A 13,833-nucleotide genomic window follows, 5' to 3' on the forward strand; every position below is an offset into this window, starting at 1 on the left:
GGGGTTTAAGAATTGGCGGTTAGGGGTTCCGCATTCCTATATGAGCCGGTTTCTAGTAAGGGTGTGCTCAGCGGCTTGACTAGGGTGGGGGAGTGTCTTAAACAATAAGTAGGTCATGTGGGGGGTATAATGAGATGGTGGGTGTAGCACAAAATGGAGTTAGTCTTGCTTTGCTTGTCCAGGGGTAGGGGATTTTTGTTAAGTTCCTTGGGTCCCACACACATTAAAGATATTACCCGTTTTATGTTATTTTTTTTTTTTTTGCAAATACTTTTTCTCCAGTGGATTTTTCTATTTTCAACATTTTGCCAAGTGTTACCAAGGTAAAAAAAAAAATAAATTAAAATAAATTAAAAAAAAACCAAAAAAATTCTTTTAGATAGATTACTTAACTTTATTTCAGTTTTGTCTCTGAAGGCAAGATAGTTTCCTTTCTTCAACCCCAGATGAGAAACATTTACCCTGTCAATTAGCCCTAAAGCATTCAGTCTTATAACAATAACTAGGTAACTTTAGATCCTTTGTTTCTAAAGGGATTTGTCTCTGATAAGGGGTTTTATCTAGGTGTTAGTAGTTTATTGAAGGAAAGTGTAGGTAGAGCGAACATTTCCATTTGGATATGTTCCATTACACCAAGTATTGCTGAAACACAACAGCAGTTGGCATTTTTGCTGGGTAATATGCAAACGTGGAGAGAAGGTGTACCCATGCTAATAAGGAAGATAATAATTTCATTGTGTAGAATTGTGTTTCTTACAGCAGAGTGTTTAAGTAACTAACACTTTTTCCAAGAAGGAGATTAGAGCCATTTATTGTTTGCAGGTTATAATTTATATTTAAACATGGTACATATGCAATTTAGGAAATTCACTTCAGATATGTGAAAGTAACACTGATGTGTATACATACATGTGGGTTTGTATATATATCAGAGGGGATGGGGTGATGAAAGTAATGCCAAAATCATAATGTTGAGAAATATATTAAAGGTAAATTAAATCTTTATGGTCATAAATTGCTCTCCAATCCAATAGTGATAAAGTGCATGTGAAAAGACTTTAAGGTTACTTTCAAAACAAACAGTTACCAGGTTCCAGGAAATGAATGTATTTGCATAAAAAGCACTTGGCAATTACAGAAGGCCTGTTCTTTATCTGTTTACCAAGCAATTGACTGTTAAGGTCTCTTAGGTTGTGTTAGGGGCCCTTGATGTGCACTCTCTTCAGCTTTCAAAAACATGATACAGGAGCACCTATTTGCCACCAACTGGCATTATGAAGAGTTGGAATGGGGGCAGTGTACTAACATAATCTGATAGCAAATTGAGTTTTTGTAATTTGAAATCCCTTCTAAATATATTAGAGGTACTTGCTGTTTAAAGGAGCCCTATAAATTGTAATTTTGTCAAGTGAAGAATTTGCAATTCAAATTACCATTGGTTTAAACTTCTTGCAAATCAGAATACAGCTTGACAGTCTTTGAGGCTTATGGTAGTTTCAGTTTGACTATGAACAAGAAATGTGCTGTCTGTAGCCATCTTAGAGAAAAAAAGTAACAAAGTCTCAGGTAGCAAGTAAGTTAATAGTGCTGCGAAGTAGACTCTGATGTTAATCAAGTATATAGAAATTTTTTTTTCTCTCTAAAACATCTGCCCTTTTTCATCATGGTTGGTTAGGAGTCTTGGTCGTCATAGGAACGGAATACATTCTTTTCGTTCTATACCAAAATGTCTTAAACCTACTTTTTCCTTTACAAATTGTGTAAGATAACTTGTATGAATTTGTGAATTTTTGTAGAACACCTGATTCTTTGGTTTTAAAATTCTTAGAAGAAACACCTAGATATATATTTGACTATCCATATACATTGAGTTATGTCTGAAGTACCTAGGCTTTTTCATTTCTAATGTTTAAATTAAAAGCTTTTGTACATGGGAATTTGTCAAAATTTGAAACTATTACAGAATGTTTAGAACAGTTACTGGTTCAGTGTGGTATTTGAAGCGTATTATATGTATAGTATATTTAAGTAAACTAAGTGCTGTAAGTACTGGTTTTATTTTAAAGCTCAAAAATCACAGATATAGTAATGTCTTATTTAAAAACTGAACTAGTAAAAGATTTTGAAGCATTTTGAAAATATTAAATGTGTTAAGTAATTATAGCAACACTGTAAAAAATGTTTATTTATTTTGAGAGAGAAAGAGAGAAGGAGAGAGAGAATCCTAAGCAAGCCCTCACTGTTAGCACAGAGCCCTATGTGGGGCTCCAACCCACATACCATGACATTATTACCTGAGCCAAAATCAAGAGTTGGAGGCTTCAGTGACTGAGCCACAGGCACCCCAGAATAGATTATTTTTACATTAAGAATTTAAAGCTTAAATTTTTTTACACTTAAATTCAACAATATGTGAAACATATTGAATATATTGTGTTATATTTACCTGAGAGTTTCTGGTTTAATAAATGAAAGGCACATTGCTCTCTTTTTAAAAATTTGTTAAACAGGCACGCCTGGGTGGCTCATTTGGTTGAGCATTCGACTTTAGCTCAGATCATGATTTCGTGGGTACAAGAGTTCAAGCCCCGCATTGGGCTCTGTGCTGTCAGCCTGCTTCGGATTCTGTGTCTCCCTCTCTTTCTGCCCCTTTCCCGCTCACACTCTATCTCTCTCAAAAAAATAAGTAAACATTAAAAACATTTAAAAAATTTGTTGGGGCACCTGGGTGGCTCAGTTGGTTAAGCCTCCGACTTTGGCTCAGGTCATGATCTCACCGTTCATGGGTTCAAGCCCCGCATCAGGTTCTGTGCTGACAGCTCAGAGCCTGGAGCCTGCTTTGGATTCTGTGTCTCCTTCTCTATCTGCCCCTCCCCGACTCACGTGTGTGCTCCTTCCCTATCTCTCAAAAATAAACATTAAAAGATTTTTTAAAATTTTGTTAAGTATATGCATTCATTCACAGATCTCTTTATTGAGGAATTTTAAATAAAATTTATTACTTATCTAATACTTTTGAGTTCATAATGTACTTAAAATGGTTTATTTATCCTTGGCCAGTTACTTCTTGAGACTCATACTTTCTATTTTATAGGGCTAATTTAAATGATCATTTAAACATGTTTTGTTACCGGTTATCTTCTATTTCTGGTATATTGAGGGTCATACAGGACTGGCTGTGATCACCAGGTCTCACAAAGATGGGAGTAGAGGCAGAACATTCATCTTAATAAAGTCCAAGAATGACCCAGCCTGGAGCAGAGGTGTGATTTGGCAGGTGGAAATGAATATTTTCCTGGAATGAATTGGCAGAAGTAGGTTCTTACTGATTTAGATACATTTTCAACCAACTAAAGGTAGGAATTATTAAATCTAGGATTGAACAAAGCATTTCAAGCATTTTATTAGAAGTGATTAGATGAGGGAGATTTTTCTGTCCTTAAAATTAGACAGAAGATATTAGTATGATTATAATAGCAGATTCTTCTTAATCTGTAGTATTTCTAATGTAGACTTTTACTAAAAATTTAACTTTTGTAGAAAACTGAAGCCATTTGATTAAATGTGAAATTTAGTGAAATTTACAAGTATTTAGTTATGCTGTTCCCCACGAAAAAATTGTTGTGTGTATGAATTAAAGATTATCAGCTTTAAAAATGTATATCAATTGGACATGTAAAATGTAACTATGTAAATTCTGATGTTGATGTTTTGCTTGATAACCACGCACTTCAAAATCTGACACCATGTTTCATGAGAGTGATGATTTTATTTCCACTGTTATTTACTTAGGTTATGTGACTTTTCACAAAATTAAATATATGTTAGCTGGTTCCTCTAAGCAGCGACAAATAAAAGAATAGAAAAATGGTTGGAAAGGAAGATGGGTTATGTTGCCCTCATAATTATTCTGTTTGCTTACTGCTGTATCTTTCTCAGCACACCCTTAGGTAAAACTCTGTACTTATTATTGAGATCTTTGTGGCCACCAAGTGAGACAAGAAGAAAAGTTTAAAACTGCTGCTTGACCCCTAATACTAGAGATGCTCAGTTGTTTGAGTGCCAGTAAGTTTAAAAGTGCTTATCAGAGCAACTCTTTACAGCCTTAATTTGTGTGTAGATTGCTGTTTGTGTTGGGACTATCTGCTTTGTATCAGGCTTGCTAGCTAATTTCCTTGTTTATTAGCTAAGTGATTTTCTTAATGGCTACCCTTTTGACAAAGGAAGAAATCTTAGCTACTCTGACAGGGAAAACAAATTTAAAGACTCACGGTGAAATGAATGAGGAACATCTGAATTCATGCTGCTGCTGTATTGTTGGTGTGGGAGAAAATCTGGTGACTGACCTTGAATCTTGACTGAAGTCACAAAAATATGCATAATTTGGCCTTTATCCATAAAACAAATAGCAACAGTCTCCAGTCAAGGCAGGGATTCAGTTTCCTTTGTTTGGGGTGTGGAAAAAGGAATCTTTTCCAACCTTATTATCTGAGATTTAGTGAATTTTTTACTGAAATATTTTAGAATCTTCATTTTGACAGATGCATTTTGTATGATTCCATGTTTTATTAACAATGAGGTATTTTGTTTAATTTGTGTTTGAAGATTTACAGGCTTCCAATGTTGTGTTTTAAGGGGAAATGTTTTTGTTGTTGTTTTATTTGTTGAATAATCAAAGAAAATTCAAATACCCAGTTGCACCAACAAAACCTCTCATGATCCGATGATAGGTTTTGGATTAGGGCCCTGGAAAGATCACTGGGCACTTATATTGGAGAGCCAGTTTAAGATTTCTTACAAACAAATTTAGCATGGCTCAAGTCAGTGAGGGTAACACCAGGGAAGCTGAGACCTCTCTAGAGCTAACAGCCTGGGAACTCCACTGACCCTTTTTGAAGTCAGTCTCCAAGAGTTGCCCTTGATCCATCTTAGAAACCAGGTTTATTTATTTATTTTATTTTTAACATTTATTCAGTTTTGAGAGGCAGAGAGAAACAGAGCATGAGTGGGGGAGGGGCAGAGAGAAACACACACACACAGAATCCGAAGCAGGCTCCCGGCTCTGAGCTGTCAGCACAGAGACCGATGTGGGGCCTGAACCCACAAACCATGAGATCATGACCTGAGCCGAAGTTGGATGCTTAACCAACTGAGCCAGACAGGCGCTCCTATCTTAGGAACCAGTTTTATAGGTGAATAACATAGGGCTCTTAGAAACCCATTTCTGCCTCTACAGTTTGCGAATCTGACATGATACCAAAATGTGTATTTATCCATTGGAGGTAATCTCAGGGCTTGAGCAGTGAGATTGGGTATTTGCAGTCCACAAAACAGAAATCCATCTTTTAAGTAAGACAAGAAAACGTGATCTTCCTAGTGTTTAAGTAGAAGTCATCTTTGCCTTTGCAAACCAGATTACAATTCTCTTACCTCTTTATTTTGTTTATTAAGCACACCACCATCAGTAAGATTAGAGAAGATAGTAAACAGAAATAAATAGAAACAGAAAATAGAGAAAAATAAAAAGCCTTTGTTTCTCTTCCATCCTTTCTTTTGGCTGTCCTTGACTTAGACCTCTTTTGTTTTCTTTCCTGTGGTTGCCCATCACATCAGGACTTCACATTTTATAAACTGTAAGTGTCCCTCCTTGAAATGTAGCCATCTGCTGTCTGTATCACTGTGAGCAAATTCCTCAACCTCTTTGTGCCTTAATTTCCTTATTTGTGAAATACTGATAGGATAATACCTATATCATCAAGTTGTTGTGGGGATTAAATGCATTAAGATTATGTCATGTACTGAGTTTAGTACCTGGCTATACAAAGTGCCACATGACCAGTCATCTAATAATTGCAAATAGAACCTATTAATATATTAATGATATTGAGCTATATACTTCATTGCCAAGTTTCAAAATGTTAAACAAGACAGGGTTGTGAATTCTTTATGTGCAATGGCACAGAGGCTGGTGTTTTGCTTCCTTTTTCTGAATGACTTGTAGAATGTCTTATTGATACAAAAGGACTGTTGGGTCAGTCCCCAGAAGACTACTGAAGGGTGAGAGAGAATGTCCTAAGAATCCCAGGAATCAAATTAAGTCTGTCACTTTATTGGAAAAAGAGACAGTGGTAGCCATTGTGTTGAGCTGCTTGGTTATTATATGTTTTCATTTATGTATTCATTTCTCTCATAGTAGACGTGGTACTTTCTTTATCTAATGTGAATACTCCAAATTATATGACCCTTATTAAATCTTATTTTGAAATTAACTTCTGGCATGGTGAGTGTATTTCCTTTCAAGGCATCACATGTTAAAACATTTAGAATATAACTTCACCCATTTTACATTGAGAATATTGTATGCAAAATAATTTTGAAGGGCATTTTATTTCCTAGTATGTGTTTCCAGCAGGTGGCTAATGGCTTTTGACCTGCTGTAGCAGCATACAGAACTGAATGTCAGACAGAGTATTTTTTAAAAGCTGCATTTTCATCTTGCATAATGTGCACAGTGATTTTTTTTTGAGATTGTCTTGCATATTTTTCCAAGTAGTTATTGATAGAGATGTGTCAATTTGATAGGAAATAGAAAATGTAATGTTACAGCATTTAATTTTTAACAATATTTAAACTTGTTCAGATTAGTAAATATAAGTATCTTAATAAATAATATCAGATCTAATATGTTTACATGTTAAAAACCATTTAAAATTCATGGTATCAGCCTTATATCTTTCCCATATCTTTGAACCATTGTTAAGAAAAATCCCACATTTTAATCCATTCACTTCTCTTTTTAGTGATTTCCATTTTCTCTTGAAATTTATACAGGATATTCCATGGCCTATTTCACACAGCCTTTGAGAATTATACATACTAAATAATAATTCTCAATTTTTGTGTGAAAACAGACCATGATATATACTCTATAAATGATAGAGATTGCTCAGGGTTCCAGGATTAGCAATTATAGATCATTGTCAATGTTAGTTTGAAGTTAATGTTGGCACAAATTTTCATACAACCATAGTCTTTACAAGGATTTCCCACATGGCTTGTACATGTGAGTAACACTCCTGATTTCAACTTTGTTGGATTTTTGAGATGAAGTTGCATATGTAGCTTGATTAATGCCCAGAGTACCTTGTGGGGTGGTGAATCAGAAAATGCCAATGTAAATAGTTCTGTTTCCTGTACTGAGCATATTAGAGCTGGCATTTTGCCCCTGAACTGTATGATGAAGGAGGAATATTGTTTGTGTGTTAATGCATTTAAGGCTTAATTTCTGAGGCTGAGTTCTAATCTTGTTTATTCCCTCAAGTAATTACTGGTTTTCAAAATGCAAAAGAAGTATATCATTGGATTTTTTCAAATGGTTAAACTTGTAGATGTCCTTTTTTTTAAATTTAGGCACTAAAAATTCTCACACATCAAAGTAGCTTGTGATTCTCATTTGTGGCTAGAGAGTTAATCATCTTTCAGTAGTGCTTTGAAGTTGGCTTTTCTTCTTCTTCTTTTTTTTTTTTTTTTTTTCTTAACCCAGCATGCATTCATGAATAAAACTAACCACTCTGTTAGGTATCGTGCATTATTGCTTTTGCCTATGGCTCTTGCTAATAAAAATTCAAACTCTGGGTAGTTTGCTGGAATTAGATCAATGTAGTATGTGGCATACTTTTTTCCTGTTATGAAGCCCTCTCACAGAAAATAAGTGCAAAGGAAAGCATGGTGGAGGGAAGAAAGGACAAGGCAATTCAAGATTAAATATATTTAGCTTTTCTGCCTATGGTGTGGTTAGTCTGTAACCTACACAAGAGTTTTTATTTCTCAGTGCCCTAGAATCCTTGAAATTCAAATTACTATTCCTTAGGACATTAAATTCCTAAAAATTTCTTTTCTTTAGTCAAAGTATATGAATCTGCTTTTGTGTGTCAGGATGGGGTAACAATAACAATAGCAGTAACTTCATTGATACAGGGTATCTGTGGGCTTGCCAATGCAGCTAGATGGGAAGCCATCAGCTGAAGAATAGGTAGGTGATGGCTAAAATAACTTGGAACTCTGACAGTTGCTAAAATTAAGTCATTTTGCTTACAAAATTACCTAATAATCAAATAGGATTTGATATTTTAACAACTAGGATGTTTTCCACTAACATCAGCACAGAAAAAGAATTGTGCCAAGATGCTTCCTTAAGAAAGCAACATGTTAATTTAGAAACCAGCGAACATGCCAGAATTAGAGAGATGATTGAACAAGACATTCCATCCTAGAGCCAGATGTGCTAAGCTCAGCTGGAAAGACCCTTAAAGTGCAGTTAGGGGAATACATATAAGGACTTATTTAGCAAATTTACATGAATATATTACAGTGGGTAGGAGCATGGTCTCAGGAGTTAGAGATGCCCAGATTTGGTTCTTAGTTTTAATTATTTGAAGGCTGGTCACTTTGGGCAAATAAATTATTCCCTCTCAGCCTCAGGTTTCTTAATTACGTAATAGGAATAGTAATGGTATCTAATTTATATTATTATAAGAAAAAAGTACCAAAAATTTAAATGAAATTTATAGTGAACAAACACTGCTAATTCTAGAGCCTTGCTCTAGAATTCTAGAGCCTTGGAAATATGCTACCATTTATATATCTTGCATATATTGGAACACGTTGTTACCCAGGCTCATACTTGGCCTCAGAATCCTGCTCAACACAGAATGCCCGGAATTTTGTAGAAGTTGGCAGTCAACGTGAAACATTCATTCTCCCTAAACTAATCCACTTCTACCAGTCTTCTCTCTTCCTTCTGTTTTGCTGACAGTATCCCTAATGCAGGTGTCAATTCAGTTACTTAAAAAGTGGGAATAGAGAGATTATTCATAATCATAATGTTCAGACATTGTGCTGGGTGTTAAGTAGATGTTTCCCAAATTTACATTTCCAGTTCTATCCTCTACCCCAAGCACCATTCATGAGTTCATTACTTGGCTTCTTCACTTACTAGTCTAATAGGTATCTACATTTACTGCTCATTGCTCTCTGTCCTCCAGCCACATTGGGCTTCTTTATGTTCTTCATACATTATGAGCTTGTTTCTGTTTTAAAACTTTTATTCTTCCTGATCAGTTATTTTACACATCTTGCTCCTTCTCCTTATTCAAGTATCATTTCTTCTGAGGTTCAGGTTTCTCTGACAAGTGTATCTAAGTCATCTTCCCATTCAGTCAGTTTCTTATCTTCTCATCCTATAAGTTTCTTCACAGCCCTTTTCCATACATATAAAATTATGTTATTTATATAATTTTTTATTGTTTTATCTCCCATCCCAGAATGCAAGCTTCCTGAGAGGAGTGACCTTGTGTGGTGTGTTCAGCACTGTGTATTCTCAGTACCTAAAAATGTGACTGTTTCCTAAAAGTGCTCTCAACTACATTCAGAGGTAGGATTATTCTTTCCTTAATTTTATAGGTAACAAAAGTGATGCCAGGGAGGTTGAAAGCTTGTCCAAGATCACAGGAATGGAGGTGACAGAGCTGAGATTTAGACCCAGTGCTGCGCCCTAGGAACCTGTGCAACAATGCCTCCCTTTTCACAACTGAAGGTCAGGGACATTAATGGGCGGGAGGGGGCTCTGTTGAGTTCTTGGAACTTCTCTGAGTCTCTGGGCCACAGTTATTGTTCCTATAGCATTGTCAGACAAGCCCTGGTCCTGATCACTACACTCTAGTATTCTTGGCTTATCTTCTCTTCCCTTTGCCTTCCCGACTCAGTGCCCAAGACATGCATGATTAATATTTTACAAGAATGCATTCAGTCCCTTGGGAAAGACAATGAAACAGTGGACTTTAAAGAAGCTCTTGAAGGGCTAGAATTCATAGTTTTGAACCCAGATGTAATTTTCCACCTGGTGTGGTTCTTCCTCTTTCGTAATGCTATATCCTGAGCATCTATTACTTGACAGTGGCATTTATTAGGGCTGTAGCTTTTTGTGTGTGAATTTGCTTTAATCACACAGATAATGGTTTGCTTGTAGTTGGCCCCTATTGACTAGACTAGAATAGTTCGGCTTCTGCCCTTTTCTCCTCCATCCTCTAACCCCCATGCAAAATGTGATGCTGAAGCTGGACCACTTATATCGTTTTAGTCCGACACACTGTAGAATACAATAGGCAATCTTGTAATGTATATATATCATTTAAATGTAGAAATATGTTGTAGCTTTTGGGGGAAAATGAACAGAAAAAGAAAACCAGGGCAGTTGATTAAAAAGGGATAATCCACTGCATAATGAGTCACACCCAGCAAATTATAGAGGAAGAAGTTATTGGTGCTTTTTACTCTAGGACATTTGCTGTGTGTTGCTGCATTTGACCTTTTAGAAGCTATTGACATCATTTGGGAGCTGCCTGTAAACCTGCCTTAATCAGTTAAACGGAAGGAATCTTAGCATTGTGGAACTGACCGGTTGATTAATTTCAATCCAAACACGCAGTCCTGCCTGGATGCCCTCTGTGAGACCCTTGCACAAAAGGATTTCATTCAGAAGCATTATAACCCACATCCTGCTGTCAGACCCTTTCAGCTCCGTTGGTCTCCTTAGACTGCAGGCAGCTTCTTTAACCCTGCTTATGCTCCCTTTTATTTCACGAAAACAATATCTATGCTGTGATTCATACAAATGCTCTACATTTCCTTCAGAGTTCTTTATTTGTATCCTAGGGAAAATGTATTTTAAAGTTCCACTAATTGAGAGACTAAAATGGGAATTTATTTTAAACTGGCTTCTTTAGAAAAAGTGTATTAGAACTTAATCCAGAGCTTCCTCTGGGAATCATAATCAAAATTAGAATCACGAAATGTTGAAATAACTTTTTGGTATTAGACTAAGCCATCATCTGTAATTCCTTTGACTTTTAGATTCAAAACATTGAAGGCTTTATAATCTGTGTTTAGCTTTGGGAAAACATTAATTGACTCTTGAGTGAGTTCAGAGGTAGTATAAAGATCTAGTTCTGGATCTTTAAATGAAAGCAAAATTAAAATTCTTTAAGGATAAAACTTTGAATAATTTCAGTCTGTTACATAAAGTGAGAAAAAAATCCACACATTGGGTTCTCTGCTGGGCTTGGTTACAAAAGAGGGCAGATATCTGTGGGGAGGAAATGAAAAAAACTGCATTCTATAGAATGCTTCCACACATGGAATATTAGCTGGAAAAGACCAACATCCCCATTTTAAACACCAAAAGACTGAGCCCCCACCCACCCCCACCCCCACCCCCACTCCCACCCCCACCCCTGCCGGCTACTTGATTAGTCAAGTTCTTAAGGGCCCTTACTTGGTCAGTTTCTACTTCCTCATCACCTAATTACAACACTTTTCTGGAATACAAAGGAAGCTTTTCAGAGATGGTTGTATAATCTGCTTCTCTGGTTTTGTTCATTTTCGTTAATTTTAATAACTACTACTTACTGAGTGTTTGTGTTGTGCTGGTACTTTGTGCCTTATATTTGTCTTCATAACTACAATACGAGGTAGCACTCTTCTTCCCTGTTTGAAAATGAGGAACTGATGTTTAGCAAAGTCAGGGGCTTGCCCAGCGTATCAGTTACTCTGAGAAGGTAGGATGAAACAGAGGAAGCAGCCTTCCTATGATGGTAGCTAGATATAGGGAAGATAAATTGTAACAAAAGATGTTTCTCCCAAGCCTTGTAAGTTGACTTGAGAATATTATGGTGAATGCATGACTATGCCATGGATCATTGGTAAGATAGAAAAATTAAGGCCATTTTGGCCTGAATTCTTCAGAAACAGCAGATCCACTTTGTAGGAATATGAGGGTACCTCCTTTCTGGCTGCCATTAGAAGTAGTGGATGTCCAGGTGGGGAACATGTTGGGAAATCAGGGAATCTAGAAGCTGTGTGACACAAGAGAATTCATGGCATCATTCTGAGCTTCTGCTTCTTATTTTTACTTCTAAAAGTGAAATTCCAATTTCTACTTTATGCTACCTACCCTGCTAGCTTGTTTCAAAGATTAAGTGCAATAATTTCATCTTAAGCACTCTGGAAAATGAAAAAAAAATTAAGACATAATAAATTTTTGTTCATTTATCCGATAAGTATTTATTGAATGAATGCCAGATGCAAGGCAAGGTGCCATGTAGAGAATAAGAGGCAAATACAGACTTTTGTCTCTACCTTTCAGAAGGTTAAATGGAGCAGGGAGATAAGACACATGCTAATAACTAGACAGTGGAATGCTTTAAATGCAGTTAGTAAGATAGAGAACACTGGTGTTTCTGAGGAAGAACCCATTCCTGATGGAAGAGATGGGCCGTAGAGGATTGTTAGATTGATAGGGAGGAGAGACAGGAGTTGTGGATCAGGAAGTAGGTGTGGGATTTCATGAGGAAGAGACAGAAAGCTCAAAGGCCTGGAGGAGGGAAAGGATGAGGACATATTAGTGTGCCTCACCGGCTGTATGTACCTCATTGGCTGTATTTAGTTCATTGACTATGTAGCTCAAGGAGGTAGGTTTGACAAAGATGGGTTTATAGTGAAGCTGTGAAATCTGCAGTTGATTCCGTGGCTCACAAGGGGCCTGTTAAGATGTTGGATTTTTGTGGTAACCTGGTAAGAAAATGTTTTGTGATGACTCATTAAGGACACAGTGATGCATGAAATGATTAAAGAAGTGAGCAAGACACTGAAGTCAGGGAGACCCGAGACCACAGCACTATGGGAGGACTGATGGAGAAGGCTGCACTAGAGGGGCAACTATGGGACAGGAACAGAAAGGAGATAGATCACTGAAATTTGGCCCCTGACTGGACTTAAGGACAATGGGGAGTTACAACCCTTTTGCCATTGGAAGTGATACTTTCTTGTGATACTTTTTTTTTTTCTTTTAATTAAATCAGTATGAATTTGTTTTAGTGAACTAATTTGAACCCAAATGCTAGTATAATCCCATATGCCACTGTCATTTTTGATTGTTTTTGTACTTATAGTATGTCTAACTGAAATTAGGAAAAGGGTTGTATTAAGACCAGAGGAGCCAAGAACATTGCTCATCTGGGCTAGAAATTCAATGTAAATTATGAGGCAGAGCTGATTTGGGATTAAGGGTGTTTATATATATCATCAGAAAAGTGATTTGGGGGAGGAGGTAGGCTGGCTACTGTGGCTGACTATTAAGGCTTTAGAAATCCTGGCCGAACATCTCCTCATAAGTGGCACTTTAACCCCCATTTGCTTCTGAATCAGCACTTGCCAACATAAATTTACTTTAGTTTAAGAAACAGGGTCAGCTCAGGGCCTTGTTGAACACTAAACTTTGATTTAAGGATTACGGTGGTTGCATGGGAATTATATGAGATTGATCATACTTTGGTAGTCAAGGGGTGACTTCTTTGGGAAAAATGCTGTCTTTTGTTGTTGTTGTTGTTGTTGTTGTTGTTGTTTTTGGAAGAGTATTTTCACCTTCTAACTTTGGTTTTCTTTCAGTTTGAGAAATTATAATGTTGATTATCTGTGAAGCCTTGGGATCTGCTAGGAAATAAGAAGTGGATTTTCTGATGTTTAGGACAAATTAAAGGGGTGTACAGTTATCCAGCAAGAATATGTCAGAGCTTGGTGGAGCTCATGCTGTCATTGGGTAGATTCTGTCCCTGATCCCAGCTCTGTGCTGTGAGTGGCTTAATGTAGGTGTGTACTTCACAGGGCTTCTCTGTGAGATCCTCAGGGATCCAAGGAAGAGGTAGTGATTTTTGTACAAAGTTGTCCATTTAGGAAAGCGTTTATAATCTTCTCTAAGAAGGTGGTGAGATTGCACTG

At 36.7% G+C, this 13,833-nt stretch overlaps 1 protein-coding gene across 13 annotated transcripts in view; it reads left to right on the top strand.

Moving 5' to 3' along the window:
- The window catches only part of PAM (peptidylglycine alpha-amidating monooxygenase), a 274,620-nt gene that overhangs the window by 35,711 nt on the left and 225,076 nt on the right, over nucleotides 1-13,833 (top strand). For 12 of the 13 annotated variants that reach the window (XM_042944532.1, XM_042944534.1, XM_042944535.1 and 9 more), the window contains one exon: nucleotides 9,324-9,433. The exons of the other annotated variant lie outside the window; for it this stretch is intronic. The gene's annotated coding sequence lies outside the window, so the exon portion shown is untranslated. Of the gene's footprint in view, nucleotides 1-9,323; nucleotides 9,434-13,833 lie in introns of those variants that run through there. 13 annotated transcript variants of the gene reach the window in all.

This window comes from Panthera leo, chromosome A1 (genome assembly GCF_018350215.1).
Source record: "Panthera leo isolate Ple1 chromosome A1, P.leo_Ple1_pat1.1, whole genome shotgun sequence".
NCBI lineage: Eukaryota > Metazoa > Chordata > Mammalia > Carnivora > Felidae > Panthera > Panthera leo.